This window comes from Silene latifolia, unplaced genomic scaffold (genome assembly GCF_048544455.1).
Source record: "Silene latifolia isolate original U9 population unplaced genomic scaffold, ASM4854445v1 scaffold_515, whole genome shotgun sequence".
Taxonomy (NCBI): domain Eukaryota; kingdom Viridiplantae; phylum Streptophyta; class Magnoliopsida; order Caryophyllales; family Caryophyllaceae; genus Silene; species Silene latifolia.
In genome coordinates this window covers 1-11,167 of record NW_027413427.1, presented here as the reverse complement: position 1 = coordinate 11,167, position 11,167 = coordinate 1, and the positions used below count along the sequence as shown (strand labels likewise).

At 39.8% G+C, this 11,167-nt stretch overlaps 2 pseudogenes; both read right to left on the bottom strand.

The window, feature by feature from the left end:
* Positions 1-3,543: 3,543 nt before the first annotated feature.
* LOC141639665 (uncharacterized) lies at positions 3,544-8,206 on the bottom strand (annotated as a pseudogene).
* A 252-nt stretch (positions 8,207-8,458) lies between these two features.
* LOC141639664 (uncharacterized) lies at positions 8,459-10,350 on the bottom strand (annotated as a pseudogene).
* Positions 10,351-11,167: the final 817 nt, after the last annotated feature.

The window sequence follows — 11,167 nt, the reverse complement described above, 5'->3', positions numbered from 1 at the left end:
CTTAAATGATATGTCCGTAACCTTTTGCGCTTTCTTTCCTCAGATTTTGTACAACTTTGGTAGGTTGTGTTTTGGCTTATCCTTGGCGTGGACTCGCCGTCGTCCGTATTCTTCTCGTTTGTAATCCATTGTCATTAATGAAAGTTTGCTTGTTTTGCCTCTGGCTTGGCCGAGGTCTTTTCTTATCTTCTTGCGTTATTAATTGAGCGCTTTTTCATTGCATGTCGTTACTAATTTGTGGAGGACACAAGCTCCAACAAATTCCCACTTGTCCTCACAAGTGTATGTGCGATAACCGATTCTCATATCCTAAAATTTCTCCCACTCAATGTAAAACAATTTGCAAATCTGTATTCACAAAGGTCATATTTTACAAGCGATCATCATCAAGAGTGGTTTCCGACTGAGAGTAACTTAACCGATAAACGAATCAACATTCGAGCACGGCCATGCATTTCGATTCAACTCCTCGAGTGGCCCCGTGAAATAACTATACCCCGATAAGGGTTGGATATTTTCCTCAACTCGAATCCCGCAGATGTAAGCACAGTATGAAATGACCCGAAAAAAATCTACTTAGCCTTCTGCGATTTCATCGTGAGAAAGAAACCAAAGTCACCCAAAAATTGCTTTAATCTCAAGAGACAGTCGATAGTCAAAAGAATCGACTCTAGGAACACAATGGATGTCCTATCCACGACCCGGCACCGAATGTTATTAAACATTTAGGACTCCATTACGTTGTCACAAAAAGTTGTCCTACGAGGTATCGTTATAATCTCGCATCCGTGATCGATCAGTCAACCGTTTGACTTATGGCTCGTTGAACCCACCATCAATCGATCGCACAATATAATAGCCGGAGTTATCACTCACATCAAGCATTACTTTACCAAAACAAATATAATGTAATTCGAGTTCACTTTGTGGCGTTGAATGTTGTCGATGACAATCCACATGAAAAATATTATAATAAAACGATGAAGTTATAAATAGTATATGAAAAAGATAATGTATCAAATCCATAATCAAGTACTACAACTCAGAACGCGTTTAATTCCCATGGAATTAACGTGCCCTACACGCTTATCATAATTCAACGGTTTAGTGAGAGGATCCGCGATGTTATCATCCGTCGCAATCTTGTCAATCACTATCTCTTCGCTCCACGTAATCACGGATCGGGTGAGCTTTAGATGTACACGTCTGACTTGTTGCTGCACTTTGCTCTTAGCCTGAAGATGGCACCTCTATTGTCACAATAGATGGTGATCGGTCATTCGAACTAGGAACTACCGAAAGTCCTTGTGAAGAATCGACGTCCATATCGCTTCCTTCACGCTCCGAAGCGGCATAAGACTCGGTTCGAGTGAGTAGAATGCTGCTTTAACACTGTTTGGAACTCTTCCACTGACCGCATGACAATTAAGAGTGAAGACGAACCCGAACCGAGATTTTGAATCATCTCGATCCGTTTGGAAGCTAGCATCTGCAGAATCCGATTCTTGCATAGCTTAAGATCGCCTCCATAAGTCAATACCCAATCCTTAGTCCTCCTAGGGCGGGGATGTTTTTAACAATATTCGGTGTGTTTCACCTGAGTCTTTTTGGTACCGACTGTCATACTCAATACGTATGCCACGTGGGACGTGTGCATATCACGGCATACATGCCGATCCTATGCGGATGTAAGAACACGACTCGGCGCGCTCAATCCTTCAGCGTCGTGGGAGCGTCGTGGGTGACGAGACTTGCTCAACCGCATCCCGTCATCATTCATCGGAAGGTTCCCCTTCTTGAGTTGAGTAAATGCCGAACTTCTCAAGAATCTTATCGAATAAGACTCGACTAAGTGATAACGTCCGTCGTGATCTATCTCGGTAGATACGATTCCCAAAATCTTGTATGCCTCACCCGGATCTTTATCTGGAAATTAAGTGGCCTTTGTATAAAGTTGGCTATTGAAGATTTGAAGGTAAAAAGTCAGCCTTGATTGGAATTTTGGTTCTTGTCAGAATCTAAATTACCCGCCGTGGTTCTTTAACATGTCAGGTGAATTTATTGGACATAATTGGTCATTTATGATCGAGGGACCACTTAAATTTTGGTCAACCAATCTGGAATTTGGGTAGAGTTTCTCAGAAAAGACGCTCTATAAGTTCTATCTTATGTTAGTATATGGTGAGGCTCCCTAAAAGCGAACTTACATAGTCACCATCTCCTAAAACCGGAATCGTTCGCCTCTAGTGACTCTCGGTTTTGTAAGTCGAACCTCTATATCCAAGCTTCGAATAAAGGAGAAGGGTTATGCGGTAACAAGTAGGTCCAGTGGCTACCAACTTAAAAACTTTCGTCACACTTTATGGTCATGAATCGAATTTGAACATCATTAGAGTCTCCTCGGTAAAGACGCAGCCGCGCTTTATAGGCCCGGGTGTAGTAAAAAGTAGTGTAGGTACTAGTTGAATGAGGCTCTATGGGTGACGAATTTATTATTGGTGGTGACCTACATTGACGTGACTTCTGGGAAGAGTTGGAGGATGCTATTGTTGAATGAGGCTCTATGGGTGACAAATTTATTATTGGTGGTGACCTAACGGGCATGTAGGTACTAGTTGAGATGGGTTTGAGAACGTTCATGGTGGCTTTGGTTTTGGGGAGAGGAATGAAGCATAAAGTGACGTACAATATTTTGCTATAACATATGATTTGGGTATAAACACAATCTCACTTGATGACATATAGACATATAGGAGGGAAGGTAATGTGAGTCTCATCGACTTGTTTTTAATAAGGAACGCCCGGATGGATGAAAGGTTACACGGATTGCAAAGCTATACTGTGAAAGTACCGCAAGTCAACATAGGATAATGGTGCTTGACTTTCAGATACTTAAGAAAGAGAAGGCTACAAGGCGAGCGACAAATCAAGTGGTGGAAGCTCCAAGGAGTGAATCAGCAAGGGTTACTATTTGTTTATTTTACCGATTTTTCACATTTTTTCGAACTCCTTAAATCATTAGGCGTTGTTTACTTTTAAGATTTTTCAAACATTAGATTCTATTTTTATTTTCAAAAATTATTGTTACTGTTTTGTATTTTGTATCTAAGTTCTAAAAGAAAAATCGAGTTTTTATTATTTACCTATAAGTTTTACTTGACTCTTGTATCTAAGTTTCCTTTCATTCTTCCTTTTACTTCATTGCCTTTTGAGGTGTGCGATTTTTCAACGACGGTTCTAAACGATGATTCACGCGCCAAATTTAACTCCCAAATCATAAATCATTTTAGGATTAAGGCAATGATGTTGTTGCTGTTCTTGTAGTGAGCATGCAATCACAATCAGAGGCTACTTCTTAGTACGAAAACTTGCCGGCCTGTTTGGGTGTTTTCTCTTCAGCCATTTAGACTTTTTTTTATTTGTTTCTAGTTTCTAACTTCTAACCAGTTTTGTGGTTGAAAAACAGCAAGGAAGATTCGATGACCATTCAAATGTCAAAGGAAACATGTTAATTATTGTGCTGTTTCTTTGGGCAACTACGTAGATTTTAGATCAAAGACATAACATACATATAACGTCAGAGATACAATATTACGGAGTACAAGTTTAATACACGAGATTATATAAGGAACAGTATTCATATCAAATGACTTGGCTGATGAATACCAAGCGTTCTCAAATTTCATTGTTTCCTATTTCTTCCTCCTTGAGCAGCATTTCAGGAACATGACAGCTAAAATGATCAAACAACCACTGATGCAATGGTAAGGAATATCCAGATTAATTTCTTTAGCTTGTGGTGTCCTGGACATAATGGGAAGCATCTATCCGATGGATATACATATGCGCTTTTACACAGAACCCTGGATTACCTAAAAAGCTTTCTTCCAAGCCAGATTTGAGCAACGGTAGTGGGATTGCACCATATAAATGATTATTAGACAAGTTAATAGTGTTTGGGAGTCGTTTAGATAAGGAATCAGGGATGTTTCCTGTTATCTGGTTGTCAGACAAGTCAAGAACATTAAGAAACTTCAGTTGGGAGAGTGAAAGAGGGATGGAGGAAGTGAAATTGTTGTTTTGTAGCAATAAGAGATTTAGCTTTTTAAGGTTACCAAGTTCGTTCGGTATAGCGCCCGATAAATGGTTACTACTGACATCAATTTTCACTAATTTGACCACTGCCGAGATCTCAGGTGGTAGGGCGCCTGTTAACTTGTTGTTCTGGGCAAAGAATTCTGACATTCTTAGCATTTTTAATTTCCATGGATATTAATCCTGTTATTTGATTATCAGCAAAATCAATGATGTTCACCCAAGGAAGACCAAAAATGCCTTCAGGTACAGATCCAACCAATTGATTGTTGCTGACACGGAATCTTATTAGCGTAGTGCACTTTGAATAGCTTACTGGTATTTCCCCGGTAAATCTATTTGAAAGAGCTAGAAAGTACAAAAGCTTACCTCTTTTGCAGATATCCGGTGGTAGTTTACCAGAAAATCGATTCTCTGATAACTCTATCACAATCAAATCTGATGAATTCCCAAGATTTACAGGAACTTCACCTGTCATGAAGTTCTCATAAAGAGATAAGATGGTTAGTGTTGTTGAGTTACCATGAGCAGCCGGAATTTCTCCACTGAGGCTATTATTGTAAATCTGCAAGGATTGTAGTTTAGGTAGATTTCCTACTGAGTAAGGTATTTTCCCACTTAGTAGGTTTACTGACATGTCCAGTTGTGTGAGTTCTGTCAGATTTCCCAACTCTTCTGGTATTTCGCCCCTCAACTCATTCTAGTATAGCATGAGCCACTTCAGCCTTTTCAGCATTCCCCTAGCTCTCGAGGAATTTGCCCTTCTGGTAGTTCCACTTGGATTCGAGGAAAACAAGAGACGTCATGTTGCCTATGGATGGTGGGATGCTTCCCATGAAGCATAGTAGTTGATAGGACCAATGTTTTAATCTATCATCTGAGTGATGTTATCCGGAAGTTCCCACATGTCGAGTTGGTCAATCTCATTAAAGTTTAGCTCCTGGAGATTGGTGAGATTAAAAATTGACATAGGGAAGCTCCCCGTGAATCCGTTGTATGACAAATCCATCTTATGGATAGATTTCATGCTTGAGAAATCCGGTAGACTCCCTCCGAGACTTAGGTTCCCCATTCCAAGCTCTTCCAAGAAAGCAGTTTGTAATGCCCTTAGGAAAACTTCCCTGGAGAGAGTTTCTGCTTATGTCAAGAGCACGCAGCTCTGTCAGGTATGAACATATATACAGTGGGAATGAGCCTCGTAATCCCCACCCAGAGATATCTATCTTTGTAACTTCTTCTTGATTATTGCAGTTACCCCGGTGGTTGAAATGAACCCTCTCCCTTGAACCCCATTCCGATAAGGTATTACTGTAGCAAGGGAAAATTATCGAACTTAATGAAATATACCATTAGCTCCTACAAAGATTGGCAAACACATTAACATGCAATTTAAAATACTAATAGTTTATATATCATACATAAGATATATCAAGTACAATATCAAAAGGTCCTAGATATTATCTTCATCTCTCAACACACTGTAAACCCAGCCCCAACTGGTTCAGATGTCATACGATCTCTCCTAGCGCCTTTGTTAAACAAGTCCGCTATTTGCTCTTTGCTTCGAACATGAAACACGTTTATTTCATTTGAAACCAAATGTTGTCGCACAAAATGACAGTCTATTTCGATGTGCTTTGTTCTATCATGAAATACCGGGTTTCTCGCTATATGAATTGTAGCTTGATTGTCACAATACAAGCTCATTGGCTTCGTGTGGAATATCCCCAACGATGCTAAGAAAGCTTTTGACCATATCATTTCACTAGTGGCTGCTCCCATGACTCTATATTCCGCCTCTGCCGTCGACTTCGCCACCGTCACCTGCTTCTTAGCTTTCCACGATATGGGTGACTGTCCTATTGAAACGAAATACCCACTCAATGATCTTCTACTCAATGGGCAACTCGCATAATCTGAGTCACAATATCCTCGAAGCTGCAAATCCGCATTCCTCTTAAACGATATTCCCTTACTCGGGTTTCATTTGATATAACGCACTACTCTTAGAGCCGCGTCCCAATGCTCCTTTAGATTCCCAACACCTCCTTGCCAAATCCTTTACAACATGCTCCAGTGTATCCCACGTTAAATCTATATATTTCTCCTTGCAATCCGACCAAATATCGCTACTTCCGACCTTATCCGAAAACGCTTGTTGGTTTCCCCCTTGTAGCTTCCACCACTTGATTCGTGCCTCACCGATTACCTTTCTCTTCCTCAAGTCTCTCTTACCCCGAAAATCAAGCACCACTAGTCTATGTTTCATTCTGGTACTTTCCCATGTATAACCTATACCTTATACCGGTGTACTCTTTCCTCCACACATTCCTTACCAAATGAAAGTCAATTTGACTAGCATTTCCTCCACTCCTATAAGTCACCAAATGAGAATGCCTTTTCTCAGCCAAGTGTTCATTATACCCAAGTCATATGCAAAGCAAAATCTAATATGTCCATGAATGCTCTCGGCCAACTCACTAAGTACCTACATGCCCATTGAGGTCACCACCAATGATCAACTTTTCTCCAATAGGGACTCGTTCGACAACCTCTTAGATCTTCCCGAAGGCTCGTCGAAAAGAAGCATCCAATCTACTTGAGGTGCGTTTATAAAAGTTTCTCGTCTCCAGACTACAAGCTTAATGCTCATAATCCCATCACTCTTCCTCGATACTTCTACCACATCATCGATGTAATCTTTATCAATGACAATACCTACTCCATTCGACTTTGTTTTACCCGTACCAAAGCTTATAACCCCAAGGCGCTACCACCCGTGCTTTATCTCCGACCCACTTTGTCTCTTGTAGACACATTATATGCACCATCCTCCTTTTCATAACCTCCTCTACCTCAGATAATCTCCCTATCAAAGAGCCAACATTCCAAGTACCAAAACGTAACCTACTACTCTTCCTAAAGTCATGCCCTGATTTCTTTACCCGCTCTTGACCATGCTTCCTGGATCCAAACCTATTTGACACCATACCCATACTTCGAGGTGGCGTGCCGCTTTCGAGCGACTACCTAACAACCCTTGCATATTTTTCACTACACCCGGGCCTAGAAGATGTAGCGCACCCCTGCCTATTTGACACCACCCCCAGGTGTAAAGATGGCACGTCGCTTCTGGGCGACGACCTAGCATCCCTCACATATTTTTCACTACACTCGGGTCTAAGAAGTGCAGCGCGTCGCTTTTGAGGAGCGCCCATCGATGTTCAAATTCCGATTCATGTCCATAGAATGTGACTAAGTTTTTATGGTGGCTACCACGGACCTACCGCAACCCTCCTCCTTTATCCGGGCTTGGGACCGGCAGTGAATGCCCGAAAACACTCACATGCGGAGTTATGGATGAAACTCCTTGCTTAAATATATTACAATAGTCAGTACAGATGAGCAGTTCAAATGGGTGAGTGAGAAGATGACATCCGGGCTGATTCCTGTCATCTATATTGACTATAATATACAGTCTTATTTCTTCAACAGTATTCTATATTCTCTGGAAAAAAGACTCCCTATTCTTTGGCTATCGAATATGGTGGATAAAGCAAAATGATTCACTAAACTGCATATGCTTTTGGTATAGTAAAGTAGCATTCAATGATGCAATTCGAGAAGCGGTTTTCATTATGGGTCACTCTGAAATAGCCTCTCTATGTCTAACACAGGGTTAAGGCTACATAGACCAGGTAATAATGTTATTTTTTGTTGTTGTTGATTTCTTTGAAAGATGTTTGGTGGATGCAGCAATTACTTATTTTCATGAAGCTAATCAAGAAGTGATTTTCATTATGGGTCATTCTGAAATAACTTCTCTATGTCTAACATGCGGGGTGGTGGTTGTTTCTATAAAAGGATGTTTGGTGGATGCAATCATTACTGATTTCTATGAAGCTACATTGATGGACTCACTGAAAGATATTAAATGAACCTATTACACAATATCTTATGTTTCCATAAATGAGAAACGTTTAGTGCGATTTGGTGAAGCATTGCTCTTTCCAAGCAAATAGTCTGGCTTCAGATTCGTAATGGTGCAAAAAACAGCAATCGGATCAGCATGGCTGCAATAAGCAGTGTAATCACTGTCAAAACCCTTCATTTTCGCGAAATCAGGTCTTTGTCTTTCTCTTCTGAATGAGCTATTTTTGCATATGCATTCTTACCAGTAAGTTCGTTCATTTCGATCAGCTCTTCATATACCTTGTAGATAAATTAGTCTGTCAACTTTCCTTGTACAAATTATATTAAGTATACAATACCTTCCCAAACTATCTGATAATATGCTGAAACTTTTTGCATCAAATAATCTCAACTATGATTATATAAATTGCTCTATAGCTTATTTTTTTTTCTAAAACAACACTTCAGAACACGTAATTGCAACCAACAGAATGATCGCTAAGGCAATTGTGATGCATATCCAGATTAAGCTCTGCGATTTGTGGCTTTCTGAACAAAGTGGAAAGCTTTTATCAGAGAGATACGTGTATGATGTCACACACATCCCTGATTACCCAAAAGCTGTCTTCAAAGCCAGCTTCAAGAAAAGAAGTAGGTATGGGACCATTAAGATGATTATTTGATAAATTAATTGCATGTGGAAGTAATTTAGACAGGCTTTTGGGACTGTCCCGTCCAACTGATTATTGGACAGGTCAAGTGCATTTAGCGACTTCAGTTGGGAGAGTGTTTCAGGGATAGAGGATGTAAAATTGTTGCTTTGTAATAACAATAGATTTAGCTTCACAAGATCACCAAGTGCATCTGGTATAGGGCCTGATAGAATATTGTTGCTTAGATCAAGCCTGACTAAATTGATTACTTCAGAAATTTCAGGTGGCAAAATCCCTGATAACTTGTTGTGCTGGACTAAGAAATCTGTCATATTCTTAGCATTTCTTATTTCTCCGGGTATTGTTCCTTCAAGTTGATTGTAAGCGAGATCAATGATATTAACCTTTGGGAGCCCAAAAATCCCTTTGGGTACCATGCCCACCAAATTATTTTTGCTCAAACGAAACCGTACTAACGATGTACAGCTGGCATAATTTTCAGGTATCTCCCCAGAGAACATGTTGGAAAGAGCTGTAAAGTAGACGAGTTTACCTCCTTTGCATATATATGGGGGAATTTTACCGGAGAAGCTATTCTCAGATAAGTCTACTGCAATCATTGTTGATGCATTGCCAAGTTTTTTGGGAATTTCACCTGAAAGAAAGTTCTCATAAACTGAAAAGTAGCTCAAAGTCTTTGAGTTCCCAAGAGAAGCCGGGATTTCCCCATTGACGCTGTTGTTGTAAAGCTGCAAGACAGAGAGTTTTGGAAGACGACCTTTATATTGAATCAGGTATTGTACCAGTAAGTTGGTTTACTGATACGTCTAGCTGTTCAAGCTCTGTGAGATTTCCTAATTCTTCAGGTATTTTGCCACTGAGGTGTTGATTGTAATAAAGCATGAGATACTTGAGATTTTTCAACTTTCCAAGTTCCGAGGGAATCTGGCCATTTAAGTAGTTGCCACTCAACTCAAGATCAATGAGTGATGTCATGTTGCCCATAGATGCAGGGATCCGACCTCGAATATTGACTGTTGACAAGACCAACGTCTTTACTCGTACCATCTGAGTGATATTATCCGGAAGTTCCCACAAGTTGAGATGATCATTCTCATTGACATTAAGCTCCTCAAGCGTAGTAAGCTTGAAAATAGACATAGGGAAATCTCCTACAAACTGGTTGTACGAGAGGTCCAGCTTTCGGATAGATTTCATACCTGAAAAATCCGGTAGGCTCCCGCTGAAAGAGAGGTATGCCATACCGAGCTCTTCCAAGAGGGAACAATTTGTAATACCATTTGGAAAACTTCCATGGAAAGAGTTGCTGCTTATGTCAAGAGTTTGTAGCTGGGTAAGGTATGAACATATATTTGGTGGAATAAACCTTGTAAATCCCACCCTGAGATGTCTATCCTTGTAACTTGGCCTTGAGATTGCATCGTAATTCCCGCGTAATTGCAGTATGAACCCTCTCCCTTTGCAGTCCAATCATGCAAGGCTTTGCCCGAAAGAGCATTTTTCATGAGCGCGAAAAACTGCGACTGTGTGTCATTTGTGGCTTGATATGGTGTTAGAAATGACAGGAAAAGTATGAATGATGTTAAACAGATAGTTTGGGTGTCCATGAGAGTTAAGTGATTATGGAGAGTGTGTTGTTAGTAGAATTGTTGCAGAGGAGGAGGCACACTTGGTTCAGAAAACGGGTTCTCTAAGTTTGCTCTTATGGCTCACAATTAAAAAACGTCAATGTCATCTTATTGTCTCAACTGTCTACGTCTATGGTGATTGGTGAGGTCAGATTCTCATTTGTCTCAGAATGAAACATTTTTTTTGTGGAGCTGGTTATTGTTTTTGGTTTTAAAATGTGATTAAATTGGTTAGGATTCTTTTTATGCCAACACAAAATTTTATTATGGGTATTCTTTTTTTTTTTTTGCCGTATACCATCCTGTTTAAATTTCTGGATTAGAGTGGGTTGCTAATAATTAGAGTAACAAACTGAGTGTAAATATAATTATGCTAATTTTTTTTTTGTGACAACATGCTTATGTTATTAACTCGTGTAAAATTGCTTGCCACCTTCGGATGCACTGACAATACATTGAAAATGTAGAGTTTGACTGACCTTTCATATGTAAAGTTTGTGCTATGCCCACTAATATGTGTGAGAATAACAACGAGAAAATGGTGTCATACTATATTACATTCTTCCTAAGAAGAATCTGTTGATTGGAAAATTGGTCACCCATTATGTGAAAAAAGAAGTTCCTTTTTTGTGCTGTCATGGTCTCAATATTTTTGATTGACCAATAGAGATCACCAAAACAAAAGAAGAAAAGATGTGATTGCTTGGGCAATAAAATTGGAATTAACTACTAACAAGGCTTGGCGTTAATGGTAAAAAGTCCATCTTAGGAGTTTAATTCCTATCAAGTTAAATATAACTTGTAGTTAGGCGCGATCTGTAAATATCACTTTAAATTACTTAAAGTCGGTGACCTGTT